The sequence below is a fragment of the Neopelma chrysocephalum genome, unplaced genomic scaffold, assembly GCF_003984885.1.
Source record: "Neopelma chrysocephalum unplaced genomic scaffold, ASM398488v2 Primary Assembly neopelma1_22b, whole genome shotgun sequence".
NCBI classification, from domain to species: Eukaryota; Metazoa; Chordata; class Aves; order Passeriformes; family Pipridae; genus Neopelma; species Neopelma chrysocephalum.
This window is the reverse complement of record NW_020897690.1, coordinates 12,560,980-12,581,994: the sequence shown is the minus strand read 5'-3', so window position 1 is coordinate 12,581,994 and position 21,015 is coordinate 12,560,980. Positions and strand designations below refer to the sequence as shown.

Here is a 21,015-nt window from a genome sequence, read left to right as displayed (position 1 = left end):
TGTGGTTCCATCGACCAGAGCACAGAAAAAGCTCATGACAGACAGAGGAGGAAAAGTGGTCAGGTCTTACCCTTGGTGCAGGAACCCAATAAAACAACTTATCTTCCTCATCCCATGAACGTCACCAGAAACCCAAGAAACAGAAAGAGAAAAAAATGATTGGAGGGCCTTTTCAAGCATGAGAAATGTTTGGGGGTGAGAAAGGTGCAGAAGGAGCACTAGATGCCCAGCTCAGCAGCAGCATTTTTCAACTTTAATCTTCCTTCCAAGTATTTTGCTTTTATTCCAACTAATTGAACAAATGTCTTAAAATTCACAACACAAACTGAATTTGATTAAATCTAACTTGGTTCATATGATAAAGCACTGCAGTTAGAATGCAGCTAGAAAAATACATTACGCTAGGACAAATAAGTATGGTTAACTTCAATAAGAACCGAGGTAAATTGCTTTTTGCGTGAGATGTGCAATTTTACCTCAGTACAGCTTTAATCAAAGTAAAATATTATAGGGCAAGGAAAAAAAAACCCTTACAATGTAATGTTTTGTCTAACAACAACTCAGGAAAACTTCAGGTTTAAATTGCTAAATAATGCCAAGATTATACATTATCTGTCCTCAGTTACTATGTAAACAATTAAGTTAAGGCAATATCTGGCTATGAGCTAATTTATATTTATAACAGACCAAAAAAAGCCACAGATGGGAACGCAAGCTGTCCATCAGAAGTTTGTCTGCCACCAAAACTTTCACTGAAAGGGGAAGAATGAAAATAAATACAGGTATTTAAATGGAGTTTGCATTCCCACTTATGCCAGTGTTTTCACAGCCAAATGAAAAAGAATGTAAATTAAACATAGCTAATAAATGGGATAGAAAGTATAAACCTTGCATTTGTGAGAAGAAATGTTGCTCTTTGCTCCTCAGTAGTCCATAGTTGATGTTTTGTTATCCACACTGGGTGCTTCAAATTCCCACTTATGGCCCATTGCAGCCTATCTTCTCTTTGTGGAGGACCTGCCCTTTTTTGAGAGGACTAGCACTGCTATGCTGCTACCATTCTCTGCTTTGATTATATGGATGCCTGCCTGTGGCAGAGCAGGATCACCTGCAATCCCTTTCTTGCAGGGCCATAGCTGGAGTTATACCTCCATTTAGGACACAGCAGGAGTCTGGGGTAGCTCTGACACACCACAGCACAGTCCAGATGCTGGGAAAAAGCTCAATCTTTGGTTGCATCTGGGACTGCCATCCCTGTGGCCAGGATGGGAAGACACTGACAAGCAGCTTCCAATAGAGCCTCAGAAGGGTTTCACACTCCCATATTTCTGTGTGCCACAGGAATGTATTGCCTAACATGTAGTTGGGGGAGACACAGAATCTACAGGGGGATGCCTGACCATATCAGAAGTGGGTGACACACAAGAAACAGGCTTCTTTGTTCACTGCAAGAGTCCTTTGCCTCCAGCACACCCTCTCTTTGCAGGTTTCCCCCTCAGTTTTCCAGCTGGGCACTGTAACCAACCAGTGTAACTGTAGAAGAGGAAACAACACTGGAGGGTAGGAGTCATCAAACCTTGTGCTGGTGAATCATCAAGCTGTAGGCTTCTGAGACCAAAAAAAACCCCACCTACACATCTGTCTGCCATGGATAGAATGGAGGGAAGTTTTCTGACAGTTCATGATCTGTGTTTTGCTGCCCGTAAGCTGCATGGCTGAATAGAGAGAGAAGAACTCGCTGCAGGTCTGAACCTGAGCAGCGGCTGTGTGGGGACAAGGGGTATCTGCTGCCTTTGTCACAGCAGTCAGTGTAACCCCCTGGTCCCCATCTCTCAGTCTAATAGAGAAAGGGCATGGGAGATGTGTTTCAACTACCATTTCTAAGAGGATCTGGAGGGTGATGTAGCAACTTGAAGAGCCACCAGAAATGCCTCAAGAGAACTACTAAGGCAGTTCTCCACCACTGTCAGCTGGAGTAAGAATAAACTAAAGCAAATGTGTAAAGCCTAGATTAAAGTTAAATGTTTGATAGAGGCAAGATAAGGATTCATTAAATAGAAGACAATCTGGAGAGTTTAGCACTAAGGACCGCATACAGTCATTTCTCAGAGAGATAAAGGATTTGTCGTCTTACCATTCAGTATGCTTTTTATTGACCATCCCACAAAACCATCTTCATCTGGATTTTATGTGAGAATTTTAGCTTCTGGGAGGCAAGACAAGGAGATACATGACACCCTCCACTGTCTGCAAGTAGAAAACTGTTGCACAGAAACTAATTCTGGGATGATGGAAAGGTGACGTGCTCTCAGGCATCCTTCACACTCAACACTGAGCTTGAGGGAGACCTTTGCATGGTACCCTAACTTTGAGCACCTAACTTTAACCCTGAGCTATAAGGCTGGTTTGGCTGTGGAGTGGGAAAGAGGTGGAGAAAGACAGGCACTTCCTTCCAGTGGGGTTTCACAAGAGATAGAGCAGGGTCCTGTGTTGGGTCACTTGGCCAATCAGAAACTCCAGAATGGGAATCAGGATTCCTTCTGGGAATGTAGAGGACATGGAGGTGTGAACAAGCTAGTGCCTGCCAGTGCACAGAGAGGTCCTCATGAGCTGATGTAAACCAGGGTTTTCAGCCTTGCCAACAGACTAGAGAATCTCCTTTCTGGCTGACCCTAGAAAGAAAATGGGACCAAGCAGCCTCTTTGCAGAGGTCAGTGAACAGCTCCAGTTACCTCTTACTGTCCCCCAAAGCTGTGGGGACCCTGGAAGCCAAACCCACTCCAGGGGTGGCCTGAGATGAGATCACAGCCTACCTGAGAAGATAGGAGAGCACTGAAGGGAATTACAGCCAATTTCTGCTTTGGAGAAGGCTCTCTCCCTCCTTTGGGATGGACCTAGTGTCTCTTCATTTGACCACATGCCTCCTAATTTCACAGGGAGCTCTGGATCAGTTCTCAGCAGGAAAACGGGATGGTAAAGGATGAGAACTAACTAGTTTTCCCTGCCTTCCTTCTTTTCTCTGTGCCCTCATCCCTGGCACATTGCGAAGCACAGCCCCTGCCTCCTCATACCAGAAGGCCAGTAGGGAGGGGAGACAGGAGCTGCAGGAAAAGCAGGATCTTCTGGTGCTCTTGGGACACAGACTGAGCACATCCAACTGACTATGGACCCCTGGGCATGGTCTCTGCTAGCCTTACCTGGTCAGTACCTTATCTTGAGCTAGGAATGCCTCCCATGCCAAGGAGGGTGTTTTCACACAAGGACTTGGACTCGTGCTTTAACAGCCCACCTTGCTTCTACTATTTTTGGAGACTGTCTAAAGGAGTGACTGACTCCAGCTGAAATTCAGCAAATCTCACTAGTCTTCAGAAAATGTGTCTTTGTGCCTACAGGACAATTTTTAATCTGCCACATCCAATGACCCAGGTACTGCTCAGGTCAGACCAGGAGGTCTTGAGGGCAGAGACAGATGTTCTATTCTGTGTAGCACCTCCTCCTCCTCAGATGCCTTCCTTCAACAAAGGATGTACCATCTCTCTCTGTTGGATCTCTTGGGGGTCAACCAAACTTTTCTGCTCCATGTTTTCAGTTGTGATTTATTCATGTACTTCCTATTAGACCCAGAAATAATTTTTTTTCTCTTTCCAGCCCCTCAGTTTTATTAGTTCACAAGTGTGTTTGTTGCACAGAGCCTCACATGTGATGGGATTTAACCAGGAGCATTTCAACCAGTCAGATCAGAAACCACCTCCTCTTGGCTGCACACATATCACTGTCTCAAAATGCAACACTTCATGTAATTTTGATTCTGACAGTAAAGGCTGCACTGAAATCTCATCTGGGCTTGTTAGTGATATATTGACTTAAAATACCTGCTTTAAAGAAGGCTAGGAAAGCAAAGCAAGAAAACCTCAAATCTCCCACTAAAGCCAATCCTTTCTAGGGAGAATGGGCAACTTGTGAAATAGTAGTATTTTCAGAGCAAGGCAGAAAGATACTGTGTATTTCAACAAAGCCCAGATACTTTTGAGTTATGTAGTCTTAGTAATTCAGGTTTGGTAAGTGTAGTTATTGCCACAGTCTGAAGCCACATTGGAAAAAACTGATCACTCACCTCATGCTGTCTATAACTGGGTCTTTGCTGTGGCCCCCAAACAGTTTAAGCTGTGCTGGCCATAAAACAATTTAGAAGATTTTCCCAGTGCAGGTAGGCTTGAAGAAGAAGTCGGTTTATTGCAATTCATGTAAGTGAAAAATACATGACATTAAGTTGCTTCCTGGAGCCATTCCTAAATGAATAATGGATAAACAATGTCAGTGACCCCCCTTGCCCTTAACTGAGGCACAAGAAAAGAACACCCATGGTTGAAGGTTTTGTTCAGCCTGTTGGGAAGCTTCCCAACAGAAGAAGTCCCAGGCAGAAAGAGGCACCTGCCACTGCTTTATATGGAGATTACTTTCCCCATGACAACTCACTCCCCTATAAATTTCTTCTGCTCTGTGGATTTACACACTAAAAATATGTAATAGGGAAGGAATATAAACTCTCACTTTGTGGTATCGCTGGCTCGCATATTGCAGCTCAGCAGTCATGGACAGCATCCAGCATTAACGCTCAAAGGCAGCTGCCATATTTATGACTTCTCCAGCCTCACAAGAGCAAGAAAAACTGGCAAAGAGTGATTGAAGCACAGTTGAATGAAATGCATAGTATAAAGAGGCCAAAAATAAAATATTTTTTTGAGTCTGGATTCCTAAAGAAATGGGGTTTATGCAATGCAGCTTGTCTGGGCGAGGATGTGTGTGTAGCAGGTGCTCTTTCCACAAGCCCCACACCATACTTTGATCCTACTGAGCTGCTGCCAATGACTTTTGACAGGGGGGATCAGCAGTCTTGGAGGCAATTCAGTTTGCACGTGATGGATGGAAACAGATGCTTATGCCTCATAGGTAGGAAGGCTAATAAACTCATTGTTATTAGGCATCAGACTATGAAGAGAAGGTAGACGTTTTGGAAACTGCACCCACTTATTCTGCAGCCCACAGAAGATTCCCTCCATGGCTTAAACTGGCTGAAAAATATCTCTGTGTATGTTTCAAATGCATTTGCCAGCTTCTTCAGAAAAAAACCCATACATTTCTGATGTGCAGCTCACCTGGGAAGGGCTGGCTACACTCACAGAGTCTTTTTCTGGTACCCTTTTTTTCTCTAAAATCATGTGCAGATGCAGATGCTGCTCCATGGGGGCAAGGCTGCCATCACCCAACCCAGGCTTTGCTGAGGGCACAGCGTACACTGCTGCTTGTGAATTATACTGCTGCATGTGCAATGTGAAGTGGGCACTTGAATTTATAGTATCTATTCAGACTTCTTGGTAAGCAGAGAAAGGGAACATTGTCATATATGGAAGGTAGGCAAATAGCATTGGGAAGGTTTTCCAAGGTGTGCTCTGCCACATAGTGAATGATTTTTATACTTCACAGACCCATAACTGACAAAATTGGGCTTAAGGAGGAGGGAAAAGTTCAAAAATCTACAGTCAGAGAACAGTTTTGCAATACATTTGGATACATATCCAAATGCCACTGCTTCCATTAAGAAGACTCCCAAAATATCCTGATTTCCACAGTAGGCAAAGAAATCATAATAATGAATGCAATTACATCAAAGACAGCCTATTACCTGTGTTTATAACTAATGTGATCATGGTGCAGCAGTGATGAGTGCATATTCACTGCTTCTTATTGCAAACAATAGCAGTACTCGGGTTTTTGCACCCACATTCATAATATAGTAAGAGGAGAGAAATTTCATAGCAGTGGCTAATATCAAATACCTCCATCCAGAGAAGGTTGTGAGCACACTGTTTGATGTTCAGAGGTGAAAAAGCACCAACAGCTTTCATTTCATAATTTTTAAAATCAGATCACTTGCTCTGGTGCTGCTGTGATTGATAATGCCAGTGCTTGCTTCAGAAATGTCTGTGCTCACACCTCTGTGAAGAATATCCAGAAGAGCAGTCCAGGACTAGGAAGGAAGTTTTGGACTACACTGCATCTGAATGAAATGTAGCTCACACTGTGGTAGTGATTATTTCAGGTCTGTGGAATTGAAGAAAGCTCTCTCTCGCCACATGCGGTATCAGCTTTCACTCAAACCCCTCCCAAACAGTAAAAACTTACTTGATTGCAGCCACTAAAGCAGGATTAAATATATGACCAATTTGTAAGCTGGGATCCCTTTGACTCTGAAGAGAGCCTGAAGCAATGATTCAAAACTATGTGAACTTTCAACTTCAGCTCACTAAGGGCTGTGGGCTCTTCAGTTGTAAGCTGTGTTTTTCCAAGTTTTTTTTTTCTTTCTTTTTCTTTTGCTACAAGGTTTGTTATTTTGCAGAGAATGGGTCTTTCTGGCCTGCAGGGATCTATTTATCACTGCTGACCCTCTGCATCTTCTCCACATGGAGGAACTAATTGGACTGTACTTTCTGCACATGACCAAGACAGCAGGGAGACTCAGAGCATTAGGCCAGGGAACTGAGCTGTCTAGAGGGTAGGGAAGCACCTGATGCCTAGGAAAACTAAATGTCAGAGTCTTACAACAAGATCTTTCCTTTCTTCCCATAGAGGAACTGCGACATGCTGAACTGAACTCACCAGACTGCCTACGAAGGTCTGTGAAGCCTTAAGGGAACAGTGAAAAACAACTACCCAGATAATCCCTGACAAAAAACAGCCCAGGGACATTAGATGTCTGTGAATATACAAACCAGTATGTATTCTATGGGATAATAAGAGTTCAGGACATTTCTTAAAATTACAATGCAATTACCACAAAATTACAGTGGCATTTTTACACTGTCAGGACCTCCATGTGCTACCCTGTGGCTGGTGTATATGATTAGGCAGGAACAACTGCTGCTCTTCAGCCTAGAAAAGAAAAAAAAAAGCATTTATTTAATATATTTCCTGTATTTTCAGATAGGGTTGTATTTATTATAATTAAATGTTGGAAAATGCCATGTTATAATCTTAAGCATTTTTCTATTTCTTTATTCCTAAAGACACCAGAATCCTGACATTATTGTATTTTGGAAAAGTGATGGGATTGCCAAGACTTTATGCTGTAAGTCTTTAAGAGTTTAGTAGATTTATTATTTTCCTTCAAACGAATGCCTTCTTGTCATTGTCAACCTTCCACTGCTTGTCCCCACTTCCAACTCCTTAGATCCAAGCCTAAAAAAAGAAGCTCTTTGGAGCTTGATGCTTTGCTTGTATTTGTGTTAGAGAAACTGTGCTATTCTGGGAACACTCACGCTTCTTCAAACAGTTCTTCCAGGGGTAACATCATGCATGGTTTTCATCTCAGCCATAAGAACTTTCATTGGTCTCCTATCAGCACCACTAGCCAAACCCCAAGTACTGGCAAGGCCTAAAAAATGTGTGTGTATGTGAGTATGTGCATATGGGTGTATGCACATAGGATCATTTATTCTCATGAAAGAGAGGTTTAATGGCCGGTTTTGAAACCACAGCAGCACCATTACAGCAGACTCATCCTGCAGGCTTGCTCTGACATACAGCACTGACACGGACTTGCAGACCTGACCCAACCACCGCTGAGAGGTTTACTGATGGGATGTGTTTTTTGCTCTGGATGAGCCATCACGTCTCTCTGTCCCTGCAGTGGAGGCAGAGGAGGGTTCTACATGCCCGTATGATGGCCTGTGTCTCAGGAAAGCCCCTGCCTAGGCTGTGCCAGCTTGGGTTTGCATGAAGGCAGCTTTGTACAGGGATGGGACTGCACTACACCGGAATATCACCCCCACATTTGTGCTCATCAGCAGCAGCACAGTTTCTTATGCAGACTGAGTTGTACGTTTCTCTTCAAGAAATATTTTATCAACCTTGACTGGAATAAAAACACTGACACACAGGGAAAACTGTCTGCTATTATTTTACAGTTATAAAGAACACAAATCTGCATGATGAGCCAAATTCTCCTATTGCAAGGATTATTTGTTACATGAAACAGCTAAAATAGCAGAAAGAAGCCATTCCTGGAATTCACAAGGAAAAAGATTTTTCTTTACAGCAGCAAAGCAGCACCATTGTCCCACTCAGCATATTAACACTCACAGTAAAAGATGGCAGTTGCAAAAATGTGGGGGAGTACAATTAAATCAGTATTTCTTAAATAGTTCTGGAGTGTGCAAGCTAATATTTTGGAATAATAATGGAGAACGCACCATGTTCTGAGCTGTCAGAGTTTCTGAGGGGGCAGATTCAAAGGTCTTGTGTCACTTAATACCTCTGAATCTCCAGATGAATGGAACAGGAGCAAACAAGACAGACTGTTGTATTTGCATGTTGGATGAGTTATGTTTTGTTTTCTTTTTTTCTTTTTTTAAGCAAATCCATAATTTAAATGCTGCTGTGATGGAAAACTAAAATTGCACAGTACCATACACAGATCTCCTACGGATAGTATGAGTTGTTGCATATGTGTGTGCATGTGTTTGTGCTGTAATTTAAAATATAACATTACCCGAGGCTAAAAACATTTAGGAAACTCCTTTGAGAGAAAGTCTCCACCTCAAAAAGGGGATCCATGGTAATGAAAATCAATGTGGCAGCCAGAAATAGCATTTAAAGCTTTACCAGAAAGATATGGCACATCAAAGAAGTTAAATCAATACTCCAGCCTTCCGTCCCAAATATCACACCTGCAAGATAAGCATCCCTTTCTCTGTGCTGACAACTACACAGTTGTTACTTGTCCCCCTCAGTGTACACTGCATGCTGTCTTTGCCACCACCCTCTCTCTCCATCTCCAGACATCTGATCTGTAGTCAACGACCTGGATTAACAGGAGCAGTTTTGCATCGGCAGTGATACTTTGAAATACAGTGAAACCAAAGAAATGTGGACCTTTACCTTGTGAGCAGCCACAGATGCTGGGATTTCAGTATGCAGCATGGCTGAGGCTAAACTTGGTATCATAACAAAGTGTGGGTCTAAATAAAAGCTGCCTTAAACTCCCAGGAGATTTGCTGCTTCTACACGATGACAGTTGTTAGAGAGTAGCTCTCCTACAGAAACAACCATACCAAATATAGCGTGCTGGAGTAAATGCAAGAGGCAATGCTGGAAGAACGCTAAAAATGTTTTGCTTTCTCTCTGAATGCAACACTATTTCTGTGAGAGGTCAAATAGATGCCGTATCTTAAGGGATTTGGGTATTTGTCCCTCTAGCTCTGTGATTCCCTCAGTTATTAATACAACACAGACATTTTCAGAAGCTCCTGGTCTTTCCTGAGGCTGTGCTTTGGGTTGAGAAACTCCTTCATGTACCAGCCCCAGAGAAGCTGGTGAGCAACTTTCTCTCCCAGATGACTGCCAGCTGCATTGAACGTAGGCCACCAGGATGCCCTAATTATGTCACCTTTTCTACTGGTCTGCTGTTGATCAGTTCCACAGATAGTCTTGATAAAGCCATGTATTCATGCAGGCAGAAGATACAACTGGGAGAGGAAGCAGCCAAACACAGCAATACAGACATTTGCCCACTTTACCACAATGGTGTATTTTCATAGAATGATAGAACGTCTGAGGTTGGAAGGGACTTTAAAGATCCTCTGCTTCCCACCTCCCTGCCATGGGCAGGGACACCTTCCACCAGACCATTTTCTGTGAACTTCTCTGCTGTCTTTTTCCTCCTGCTCTGCTCAGAATGGCACGTGGGTTCCTCACGCAGCTGCTGTGACCCCCAGGAACTTTGCAGGCATGTACAAGCTGCAGAGCCTGTAAGACAGCAAAGTAGTGACCTTGCCTGGAAACTTAGGTACACCAAAGCCAAAGGGAAAGCTCTTCCAGTCCATAGAATGCCTGGATTTTTACCTGTGGATTTTAACCTTTGTGTTCAAAGCACAGCAGGCAGCAGTGCTCATAAAGGAGCTTATAGGAAGATTCATTCTTTGGCCTTTTTTTCCACACAAGTTTTCTCCTCTGCATCTTTTTTTTTTTTAATTTTTAATTTTTTTTTTTCTTATTTGGAGTTCTTCTAACTTCAGCACACAAAGCAGAATGCAGCAAAACCCCTTGTATGTCAGTACAAAACTGTAGCAAGAAATGGTTTGGATTGAAGCTGAGCCAGCTTTCACCTGCCTCGATCCATAACACTTTCAGCTCCCCTGAGAAGCAACCTTGCTGGAAAATGCTGCAAGCAGACGAGTCTGGTGTGGCTCCGTGGCAAGCCAGAATAAAACACAGTCACACTGCTAAGTACTCCTCTGGGCTGTGAGAGAGATGAGATGTCCCAGCCCTTTTGTGTCCCTACAAAATACATGTTTCCACTCTGCAAAACGTGGGTCTCGCTTGCTATGGGGAGAGACAGAAACTGAGCAATACCTTCCTTAATGACCCTTGCTATAACATGCCCCTGTGGGTGCCAAAGGTGGACTTGCCTAAATAAAAGTGAGTGTTTGGACTGCTACAAAATGGGAGATGTCATAGGGGGATGTGCACGCCTCTGAACGATGGCTGGGCCATCTGTTACCGCCAGCGCGGTGGAGCTTGCCTGACACTTGAAACATCATCAACAATCTCAGCTATAAGCTCCCACCATTTCATTTTAAAATTAAAGTAATTTTATGAGTAATAGGAGCACATTCATGCTTGGAAACAGTAGAGCACTTAGAATCTTTTTCTATTTCAGCGCTAGAAAAAAGAAAGGGACAAAGTGCCAGGAAATATTGTTTCTTGGCTGAACCCTTGTAGACTGAGTTTTGGTCCAGAGTGGGTTTTTTTTGCATGACTCAGTGATAAGTTTCTGAACAAAGAACTTTATGATATAGAGGCAATACTGTAAAAAGCATTTAATTCTAGATGTGCTGGAGGAAGTTTTGAAAACTTCTGCTATCTTCTCAGAGCAGTGCTTGCAAATGGATTGAAACCTTCCTTGGGGATTTCTGTAACAAAGTGGGTAAAAATTTAAGTGCTTTGTAATCTCTATGAGAAGAGATAGTATCAGGTAGAGTAGATAATTTGAAATACTTAGAGCAATGATGCTTTTGAAAGCCTTACTTCATTCTTGGAAAAACTAGTTAGTAGGAAAATTACCTTCCAAAAGCTTCTCTGCATACTCTCCTAATGAACTTCCGATTTACATGCAGGTTTTAGATATGACTTGTCTCTTCTAATGTAATTTTCTTCCTTTTATTCAAGGCAGATTTCTGTTTTAGGGGGAAGTATTATGTAGTGTAGATAGCTGCTGTGGAGGAATTATTGCAAATACCTCATTTGTAAAGCTTTTGTTCTTCCACTCTGAAACCCCACATCTCACTTCTCCAAGGAGGAGAGGATATTGTGTTTGACTTATTACAAAGCCTAAAGCATTCTTAGGATTAACTGCAACTAATCACTAAAACATGCCTTCTCATTTTGGAACTGTTGTGACTCTTCAACATGGGAAAAGTGCTTCCTACTTCAAAATCTATTTCATTTCTAATTTTTTTTTCTCTCCCCAAAGGCTAGGTCTGGGCCTGTGCCTTCCTCATCAGCATGCCTATTAATGTCGTCAAGATTGAAGACATGAGAAGGATGAGGGGACCAGCACACAACAGTGAAAAAGATGCCAGTACAAGGATCAAGACCAAAAGCAATCAGACTTCAGACAGAGAAGGAGTAGGAAAGTTGCTGAGGTCTCCACATAGGTGTCTGATAACAGTCCCACCAAGGTGGAAGTGAAACTGTCTCACAACTCCGCCTCTTCTCCCTAGTGCCTGTGGAGGCAACTTCCAGCATGACACATCCCATCTTTGCCTCTCCAGGTAAGACTGGGATATCATTATGAGAATCGGGCAAATTTTTACTTCTTTTGAGATATAGTAACTGCTGTATCTATGATACAATATATTTATGTAATTTATTGAAGGATAATGCTGAAGAAAGGGATGTCAGATGCTGTGCTGGTGTTTAGAAAACTGACCACTAATCTAGTGATTTCCAAAAAGCCACTCTGAGTTACAGCATGGAATAGAAATTGTCTCAAAAAGTAAGTGAAATAAACTTGTGCTTCAGGGCATAAACAAGCTTCATGAAAGGTTAGGATAGGAATAATATCCCCTTCTGACACATTACTTTATAATTGCAGAGTATGGGACTGCTTGCATCGTTCTCTGAAGGGTCTAGTGCTGGTACTTCTAGACACTAGGTAAGTAATTTTTTAAATTTATAGATTCTTCAACTTCTTTCAATGGAAATATAAGTTTTCAAGGACATTTTACACAGGTCAATTACTATGTAGAGACAAAGAACTTCATTTCCTCAATTACATTTCATGATTGCATAAGGGGTAGTTCACAGATGCCCAGGGACTGATGAACCTCATGATGAAAACCACAAGACAACTCAGATCAAGAATCAGATTCTGTCTGACAATTTTCTAATACCTGATGTCTTTAAACCAATGCTTGATTTTTATTTTTTCTAATTACAGAAGACATGCTTCAGTTCAGCCAGAAAATATGAACTTGAGGGAAGAACTTAAAAGTCTGTGGCAAGTTTATAAGGACTGATGTACCATTTGATTGTAATTGATTAATTCTAGACTGAAAATCAATGAATATACAAAATTTCATATTTCTAAGAAAACAAAGACATAAATCTACAGCCATGTTGGCAAATGATGTGCAGATTTCTCCTTGGGGAATCTGCAAAGAAGGCCCACACTTGTGGGAAGGGTGTTCCCAGGATTATGTCACCTACATGTATCATGAAGGAATTTTCTCCTTGGCTGCTCAGATGAGGATTTTTAACAGTTGCCTCCCATTTAGTCCATAACATTTCATTGCTGAGTAACTCATACTTCTTCACACCATTTTAGTTTGATGGTATGTACAAGTAATGCAGAGACCTTTCTTTCCTAGAGGAAATGAAAAAAATAATTAATTCTTTCACTCAGAAACTCAACTGAATTCAATTCAGGTTCATTCTTTTAGGAAAGGTATTTAGCTAATTCTGTCAAATTAAAATATGAAAGGAAAAATGTCAATAATAATGACCATCATCATCACAATTCTTAGTTCTTTCATGTCATGCTTCCTCCACTGAGAATTTTATTTTGCAGAGGGAGAAACTAGCATAAAGCCTTAGAAGGCTCAAGTCATATCTGTAATTTCTGCATATTACTAAACACTAGCATACGTACACTAGCATACGTATATGTACATGGCATAAAATCTCAGCAATGCACTTTTCATGTTTATTTGGCTTTTTGGTTTCATTTGTGAGATTTTTTTCCTTATATTTACTTTAATGTGTATTTGCCAGATGCATTATATGCACAGAAAAAGGTGGAATAACAGGACAGGAGTGTCAGCTGCACTCCATGCCCTTAAGAGAGAGAGAAAAAATATTATCTGGAAATATTTATGGCACAGGGCCCTGCTGGCAGCTGCTCATTCCTATCCCTCACATGGGGTTGTTAACACAAAGACACATCAAGGAATGGCCGAGTATTGGAAAGGCCATGACCAAAGTGAATATTGATTCTCTTTTTCCTTGGCGTGACTGGCTGCGTAGAAAACACTGATCACCAGTGCAGCCTTGAGAGAAGGTTGAATGAATTCATGGAAGAGAAACTCCCCTGAGAGCTACCGAATACACAGAAAACCAGTCTGGCTCAGGACATGTCTGGGCTGCAAAAGGCTGTAAAGTACTTGGAGGAGAGGGGAGATGCTGCTTGCACTTCTCTGATCTCATGCTCCTCGTTCCAAAATCAGCTTTTGGGCGTTGGCATTAGCTGCTCTTGTTTCATTATGCTTTTATTTACTGTTGGAAGGAGACGAGGACTGGAAGCTGTCAAGGACACTGGCTGCAGGCCCTGAGAGACCTCTCTTTCTTGAGGGCTGGCTGCAGCACAGAATTGACAGGCCCTGCAGCTGCCCAGTAAGCATGTTTCATATCCAGAACAAATTTTCCAGAATGCCTAAATGGGTTGAAACTGCAGGTTCTGTTGGCCAAGATCAAGTGACTTGCATATATTGGGAAACTGTTTCCAGTTAGCTTTCTCTCTCTTTGTCTTTCTACCCGTGTTTGAGCATTTTCAATTATGCAGAAATGTATCATTAAGCTCCACCTCTTTACATTTAAGCAGGCAAGGAACAGGGATCTTCAAACTTTGAGACAACTGCAGAATACTTTGAAATATTTTAATGTGACCCACTCTTTCTCTGATAGAAAAACACATATTTCCTTGTTAATTCTGAGTCACGTTAACTGGTACTGGTAAGTTTGTACTTGCAAGCATAGCACACTAGATGGATAGACTGCAGCAAAATGAGTTACGTGTTGCATTTAGAAGCAAATATCACCTTTAAAAAATTTACCTGTCTGCCAAGACTTGGCAAAATGAGAAAGTTCATCTCAGTACACAGAGCAGTTCCTCCCTGCCTGAGTCTCCTCATGGCTGCTGGGAACGCCTGGCATGTCAGGTAACACATGCTGAGCAACAGTCAAAAAGCCCTTCGTTTCTTGTAAAACTGAAACAAGGTTCTTATTGAAAAAAAACTATTTCCAGAGGTATTACAGCTGCAGATGATGCTGTAGACTTGCTTCTCAGCCATCAGGCAGAGCCCAGGAGCCTGCCAGGAAACAGCTTTAAACAGTTTCAGTAGGTAACGTATAACAGGGACTCCTCAGTCCCAAAGAGAGAGGTCCAGCTGCCTTGTGCCAGTGTGTCCTACCTTTCTTTACACCTTCATTACCCAAACAACACACACTAACAGCCAACATTAATATGAAACAAACAATAATAAAATATACCTATTTAATTGTTCACAGTCTGCTAAGTGAGAAGGGCTCCTGGGACATCCTGCGCTGTTTTGACCTCCAGTTGTCTCCTGACTCATCTGCAGCTCTGCTGTTTCATGCTGGAGGATCTTTCAGTTTTGGTTTTGCCTTGCCTACTACATCTGCACTGTAGGTGCTGTTCTCTCCTAGTGTGCCCAGTGGTTGCCCCTTCCTGAGGAAGAGTGATGATTTTTGGAGGCTGTGATGATCTGGTGTGACAGGTGGCTGTCTGACCTCTCAGACAGGAGGTCTCAACTAGCAGAGTCTCCTGTCTGTTCAAGACCTTACAAGCTAAATGTCTTCGCAACCTTCTCCCCTTGGGCTTGAGGGTGGCATCAGGTGCTAGGGCTCTTTCACACTACAAGGTTTGTAACATCTGGCTAATGTCATGGATTATAACAATAAATGACACTACTTATAACAAACATCTCCAGGATTTTTCCAGACTTTTCAATTATTTCCAGGCTTCCTGTCCCCTGTATCTGCCTACAGTTCTCTAGAAATGACAATTGACGTGATTTTGACATTGAGGATTCGTGTGAAGCTGGTGCAGAGGCTGGTAAGAGACTGCCCTGACCCTCTGGGGCCAGAAACATTTGAACTGAAAGTGGAGAGGCTGTAGAAGGGTCAGACAGATGTGTATGATATCACTTTCCTCTATGTGTCATGGGACTTTGTGCACACACTTAAGGCTTCCAAAAGCCTAGAAAGCTGTTCCAAGGCAGCTGGTCTCTGTGGAGCTGGGGCAGTGAGCTGGGGTGGCTGTACACGTTTCTGTTATTAAAAGCAAACCGACCTGCCCAGTTTGTTTGGCTTTTTTGTAGTTTGTTTTTTTTTCCCATGGGTCAGACTGGTCTATCTCCCTGCTATCTCACTGCTTTCCCTGTCTATTTGCTGTGGGCACTCATGCTTGGCCAAAGGGTATGCTCCGTGACTTCACTCAGACAAGGCTGTCTCCCACATGTTCAGCGTATGTTGAATAAACGTCAGATCTTTGCTGGAGCTACTGGGTCGCTACTTAAAAAAATGCTGGGAGTTAGCACAGGCACATCCCGCAGTGCCCATTGTGGGCAGTAGGTTACAGTGCCTACTGTCAAGGTTTTGCAAACAGACATCTGTGTGGTACTCCACACAGCATGCCCTGCTCGCTGTATTGCCAGAGACATTGCTGGGCAGTACCCTCTCCTCACCTGAGAGCTTTGGAGTCCCAGTGACATGTGTTATAGTTGTCTGAGCACTCATCAGTGACTTCTTTGTGATGCTGGCTAATCTCTCCAGGGCTGGATCTGTTTCTCTTAATAATTTTCCTTGCACTCTGGAATCCCACAAGCAACCCTTGTTTTTAATTAGGGGGTCCATAAAGTCTCCGACGATAGCATAGTGTCACAGATCTTACATCCGAAACATAAGGCTCTATTGCCCCTTATTTTTATTCTCAGTTTTGAGCACAATTACTGAGTCCCTTTACAGTCTTATTCTGTCCAGGTCAAGTCTTCAAATAACTTTCTCGATGGTTCAATTGTTCCAAGTATTATTTTGAAAATAATAAGTGACTCTCTTGTGTCACTTCTTGTCCTCCTTGCTCAGTGAGACAGTAAAAAGTTTTACTTCCAAGTTTTCCCACTGTCTTTCACGACCAACTCCATGTATCAATTCTATGCTCACATGGACACCTCAAACTGGCTTTTTGACCTCTCAGTGACACAAGGCCCTTATGGCAGTTTGCCTGCTTCATTTCCAGGCTGTCTTTCTTTGCCTGGACAACAGGGCATTAGTCGGCAGGGCTGATGCTGCAGTGATGTGTGTACTGCACTGGCTGATGACATAAGCTCTGTCCCATGTCTCAGAAAGGGACAGTTTATCTCCAGTTGCAGGTCACCCCCTTGCTGTGTGCTCCCTGATGTCACCTCTAAATGCTTCCTACATAGAACCTGTGCCTCACCCTCCCTGCTCTGGAACTGAGAATATAGAAATACTTGAATAAAAGAACTCAAAATAATTTCTGCCATCCTTTATGGAGTAGCACTGCTACTGGTGTTAATAAGAGAGAAGTCCTGTTAGAGCCTTAGCAAACATCCTTCAGGTAACTGTGGCAAATGAGGAACCATTTAAAGATGGGCTATGTCCTAATATCATCTGTTGGAAAGAACTTTATGTTTCATATATTTGATGTTATTGCTCTGAAAGACTGAATGAGGGAGCACACTACGAATTGAAGTGCTTATGGAAATTAAAGCCATGTTTAAATGAATTTAAAATTTTTAATGCAAAATTCAGCAGTTAGAAATTTTGCATCAACTTCTCCTTAATTAAAATTAATAAGGTTTCAAAGAGTTTTAGTTGGGATAGATGAGGAAAGAATTTGGCCTTAAATGTGTAATTAAAATACAATTATATTGGAAGGAAGTAATTACTGAGGGTTGTACCTCAAAAGCATACCTAATGGGCTATCAGGAGAAAAGGTTTATGCGTTTGGTACACCAGCTATATAAGATATAAAAGAATGTAGTCACTGCGAGAAAGAGATATTAGCAAGATCATTTAGGTAGATAGTAACAGCTCTTTTATGGTCAAATCTCTCTGGCTGTATTCAGCAATGGATCTGCTTCATCTTGGTTTGGGATGTTCAAGCATCTCTGCAAGTTTTTCTTCTGACACATTTAGTTGCTTCCTAGCCCTCTCACGGGGCTGTGAGAGAGGGAAGTATTGTTCAACCATGTCAGACATCTCTGGATGATGGAAACAATAGCACTAAAATAGCTCAAATGTCTGATTTTGGGAGCCGTTTGACAAAGGTATACTCAAAGTAAAGGGCCTACTCCAACCCTTGTTGAAACCATGGGGGGAGCTTTCCTCTTGGTACCTGCACCAGTCTGCATGAAGCCCTGAGCACAGCACCACAATTGTGGTGTCAGAGTTATGCACAACCCTACACTTGCAGGTTTTGTTTTTACTTTATTCTTCTGACACACTTATGAAAAATGATTTAATAAATATGACATTCCACAACATGCACGAAACAGACAGATTTGGGAGTTGAAGTGTGAGCGTTAAAACTGAAGCCACTTTGTGCTCTGTGGAAACAGAACAATCCATCATTCGACTGTTTTTGTTTTGTTTGGCTTTTTTTTTTTCCTTTTTTTTTGGTTATGTGATAAGTTTTGGTTTTGAAGTCAGTGGTGAGGTTTTTCTTGACTGTACTGGGGTTTGGATTAGGTTCTTGGAAATAAATGTATTATCTTTTATAATAAATCATATGGGTAGTCAAAGATGAAAAGTTCACAGTCCCATTCAGATCAGCTCCTTTTCAAATGTTCTTCTGAGTCATGGATTGATTTGAATGGTCTGGACCACCTGGATGTAACCCTGAATTCAAATCACATCAAGAGGATTTTCTTGTAAGCTTTTGATTTAACCTTGTTTCTTCACATAACTTTCTAAATTTTTTAACTGTGATTTTTACAAGTACAGTGAGTTTTATAAAAGAAATGTGGGAGAGGAAATGTGCATCCCTGAGCTGTGCAGTGTCCCCTTTGATACAGTACAAAATCTAGAGTAAGTAGCCTGATGTTGTAATGAACAGATATATGTTCCTGGCAAGGAAGCGAACTTAACACTAAGTGAGATGCACTCTGCTGAACTGGTGACATTCAGTTCATAATCAAACTTTTATTGTTAAAGAGAAACCGCAGTCAGACCCTTTGTATTGAAGATTTAGTTCAGTAAAATAAAATTCTGTGACAGTAATTTCTCTCTACCCTTAGCTTCCCTGTGATAATGCTTGTTACATGGATAAGAAACATATAGAGCTTGACCTAACCTTTCTCACAACAAAATCAGGTGTCTTCAGTAATACTCAACAAGGATGTTTTCAAGCATCTTTTTTTTCATTTTTAATGCAATACTGAAGATGTGTGATTGTCAGTGTTGTAGTACTTCATCATCTAAAATGGTTTCCGCATCAGAGCTCCCGAAGAAGCCTGAGAAGGGATGTTTCATGTACAATATTAGCAGCACTTTCAACAAGGCAGGACTGAGTGAAGACAGTCTTCTGTGGCCATAATAGCACAAGTACATCCTTCCCTTCAGCAGTTTCTTTCTTTTCCCCCTGGGTCTTGTGGTAGCTCACACCTGGAAAAGCAGCCCTTATATCTTCCTCAAGCTAATTAAAATATAGATTCAAGCAGATGAGCAATATTGCTAAAGTGTCCATTTGTTAAGTTGTCAGTCTCTGAAGATTTTCACGTTTCAGTCATGATTGAGGTAAGTGGCAGCAGAGTTCTCAGCCATGGAAACCACATCTGGATAAATTACACCTCTCAAAATTGCAAAACTCTCAAGGATTGACCTGGGGTGGCACTAACTACCAGGATTAAATAAATGTAGTGAAAAAGTGCTCCCAATCACAGAGGTCACTGAAAAGCCACACAATTTTGGCTTATGCTGAGTTTTGCCTTTTTGTACCCATAGGAAATATTTTTTTTAATGCTTTAAGAGGGGGTGGTGAAATTTAGCAGAGAAACTAATGGCCTGAGGTACACAGCTGAGACAGGCAAGGCCCATCGCTTATGTCCACACAGTATCGATGTGAGCATGGTGTGAGTGTGACTTACCCCCTGCAAGCCACAGCTCCTCTCCGTGTGGAGTCACTGGTGGGGCAGGTGCAGTCAAACAGAGAGCACTATGGCTGAACCCCCTCAGGTGCAGACAGAGGCTGGATGGAGGCCACTCAAGCCTTTTCACTTGTATTTTGAACCAAGTTCAGAGCAGTATGGTTTAGTTGATATGGTGTTGATGATCTTGGAGGTCTTTTCCAACCTTAATGATTCTATGAATCTATGAATATAGGTATTCACTGACTGGCATCTATGCCATTCAACTTACAGGGTTGTTCAGGTCCTTTGGATTTATATTTTGTATCCTGTACACAGTTTAAAAGATATATCTTCTGTCTAGGATTTCAATTTGCAAGCCGTGTAACTAGAATGCATGAGGGGGCTTATGTCCAAGAATATCAGGATTTGCCATCAATTTTGCATAGGGACATGGGATAAGGCCTACTTCCTTTCTTTTTTTCTTGTACTCATTAAAGGCAAAACACAAATCTGTGCATTTTAAAGCAGCTCTATGAAATTGCATGGCCATATAATTGCAATCTATTAGACTAAAAATTAAATCTAAAATTAGAGATAAAAATCACAAAACTTTATCAGTCCTGAATTTAAGGCTTACATTTCTGTGAATTTCTAGGAAAATATTTAAGAATCAATTTAAATGCTAATGAACTGGTTTGCCATAAAATACATAGTAGTAATTTTCATTAGCTGCTTCAGAGCCATAGTCTTTCCTTTGCTGGGCTTCACTTGTGACATTAAATTTACACGTATTGCTGTGTATCACAGACTGAGGAGCTTCCCTGAAACCCTGAAGAAACCAAGTCCTCAAAAACTGAAATTGTTCATATGCACTTTGAAAATCTGATTGTAGAGCCAGACACAAACTTGTGGAATCCTGAGGAAGAGTTAAAGGCAGGAGTACTTGTCTCCTCCTACCCTGTACCTGGTGACTAGCTGTGGTCTCCAGCTTTGCCTATGGGATGTCCCCTATAGTTCAGAGACCTCAAAACAGTCTTACTCGGATCCTTCTGCCTCCTTTGTGCAGGCCCTTTAGGTTGCACTTCTTCGGGGACCACAGGCACTTCCCACTCTGGGTGGTTGTGGGGTTACAGCCCATTAGAGGTTATTTCCATTTAAATCGGGATCAGCTACAATTATTGCCTATGAAAAGCATGGTCTCTATGACCTCTATCACACAATCTAGGGCTGGGCTGCAGACCATGTGACAGAGGTGATGATGAGGTGGCTCCTTTACTCAGCACACACCCAGTGACCTTGTTAAACTTTTGATGTAAGGGCCTGGGAATAGCACTTTCACACACATTTTCTGAAGCAGTCATAATCAGTGCTGTACAAGCAAATGGCCCTGGGTCTGGCCATCTGCATAAACCTGGAGCATTTGCTCCATTCAGCCAGTAACTACCAATTCATTCCTGAGCTGATGAAATCTGGTTTGGCATGAGGTTGTGTCTTGTAGCCAGGCTCTCTTGTATCAGGAGACAATTTGGTGTAGATTTCTGACTGTCTGCTATCTGGCTTTCGTCTC

At 42.0% G+C, this 21,015-nt stretch overlaps 1 long non-coding RNA gene across 1 annotated transcript in view; it reads left to right on the top strand.

The window, feature by feature from the left end:
- Positions 1-21,015, top strand: part of LOC113966091 — a 102,006-nt gene that overhangs the window by 63,073 nt on the left and 17,918 nt on the right. Inside the window, exons 3-4 of the long non-coding RNA XR_003533705.1 lie at positions 11,531-11,831; positions 12,155-12,214. This is a non-coding gene — a long non-coding RNA (uncharacterized LOC113966091). The remainder of the gene's footprint in view (positions 1-11,530; positions 11,832-12,154; positions 12,215-21,015) is intronic.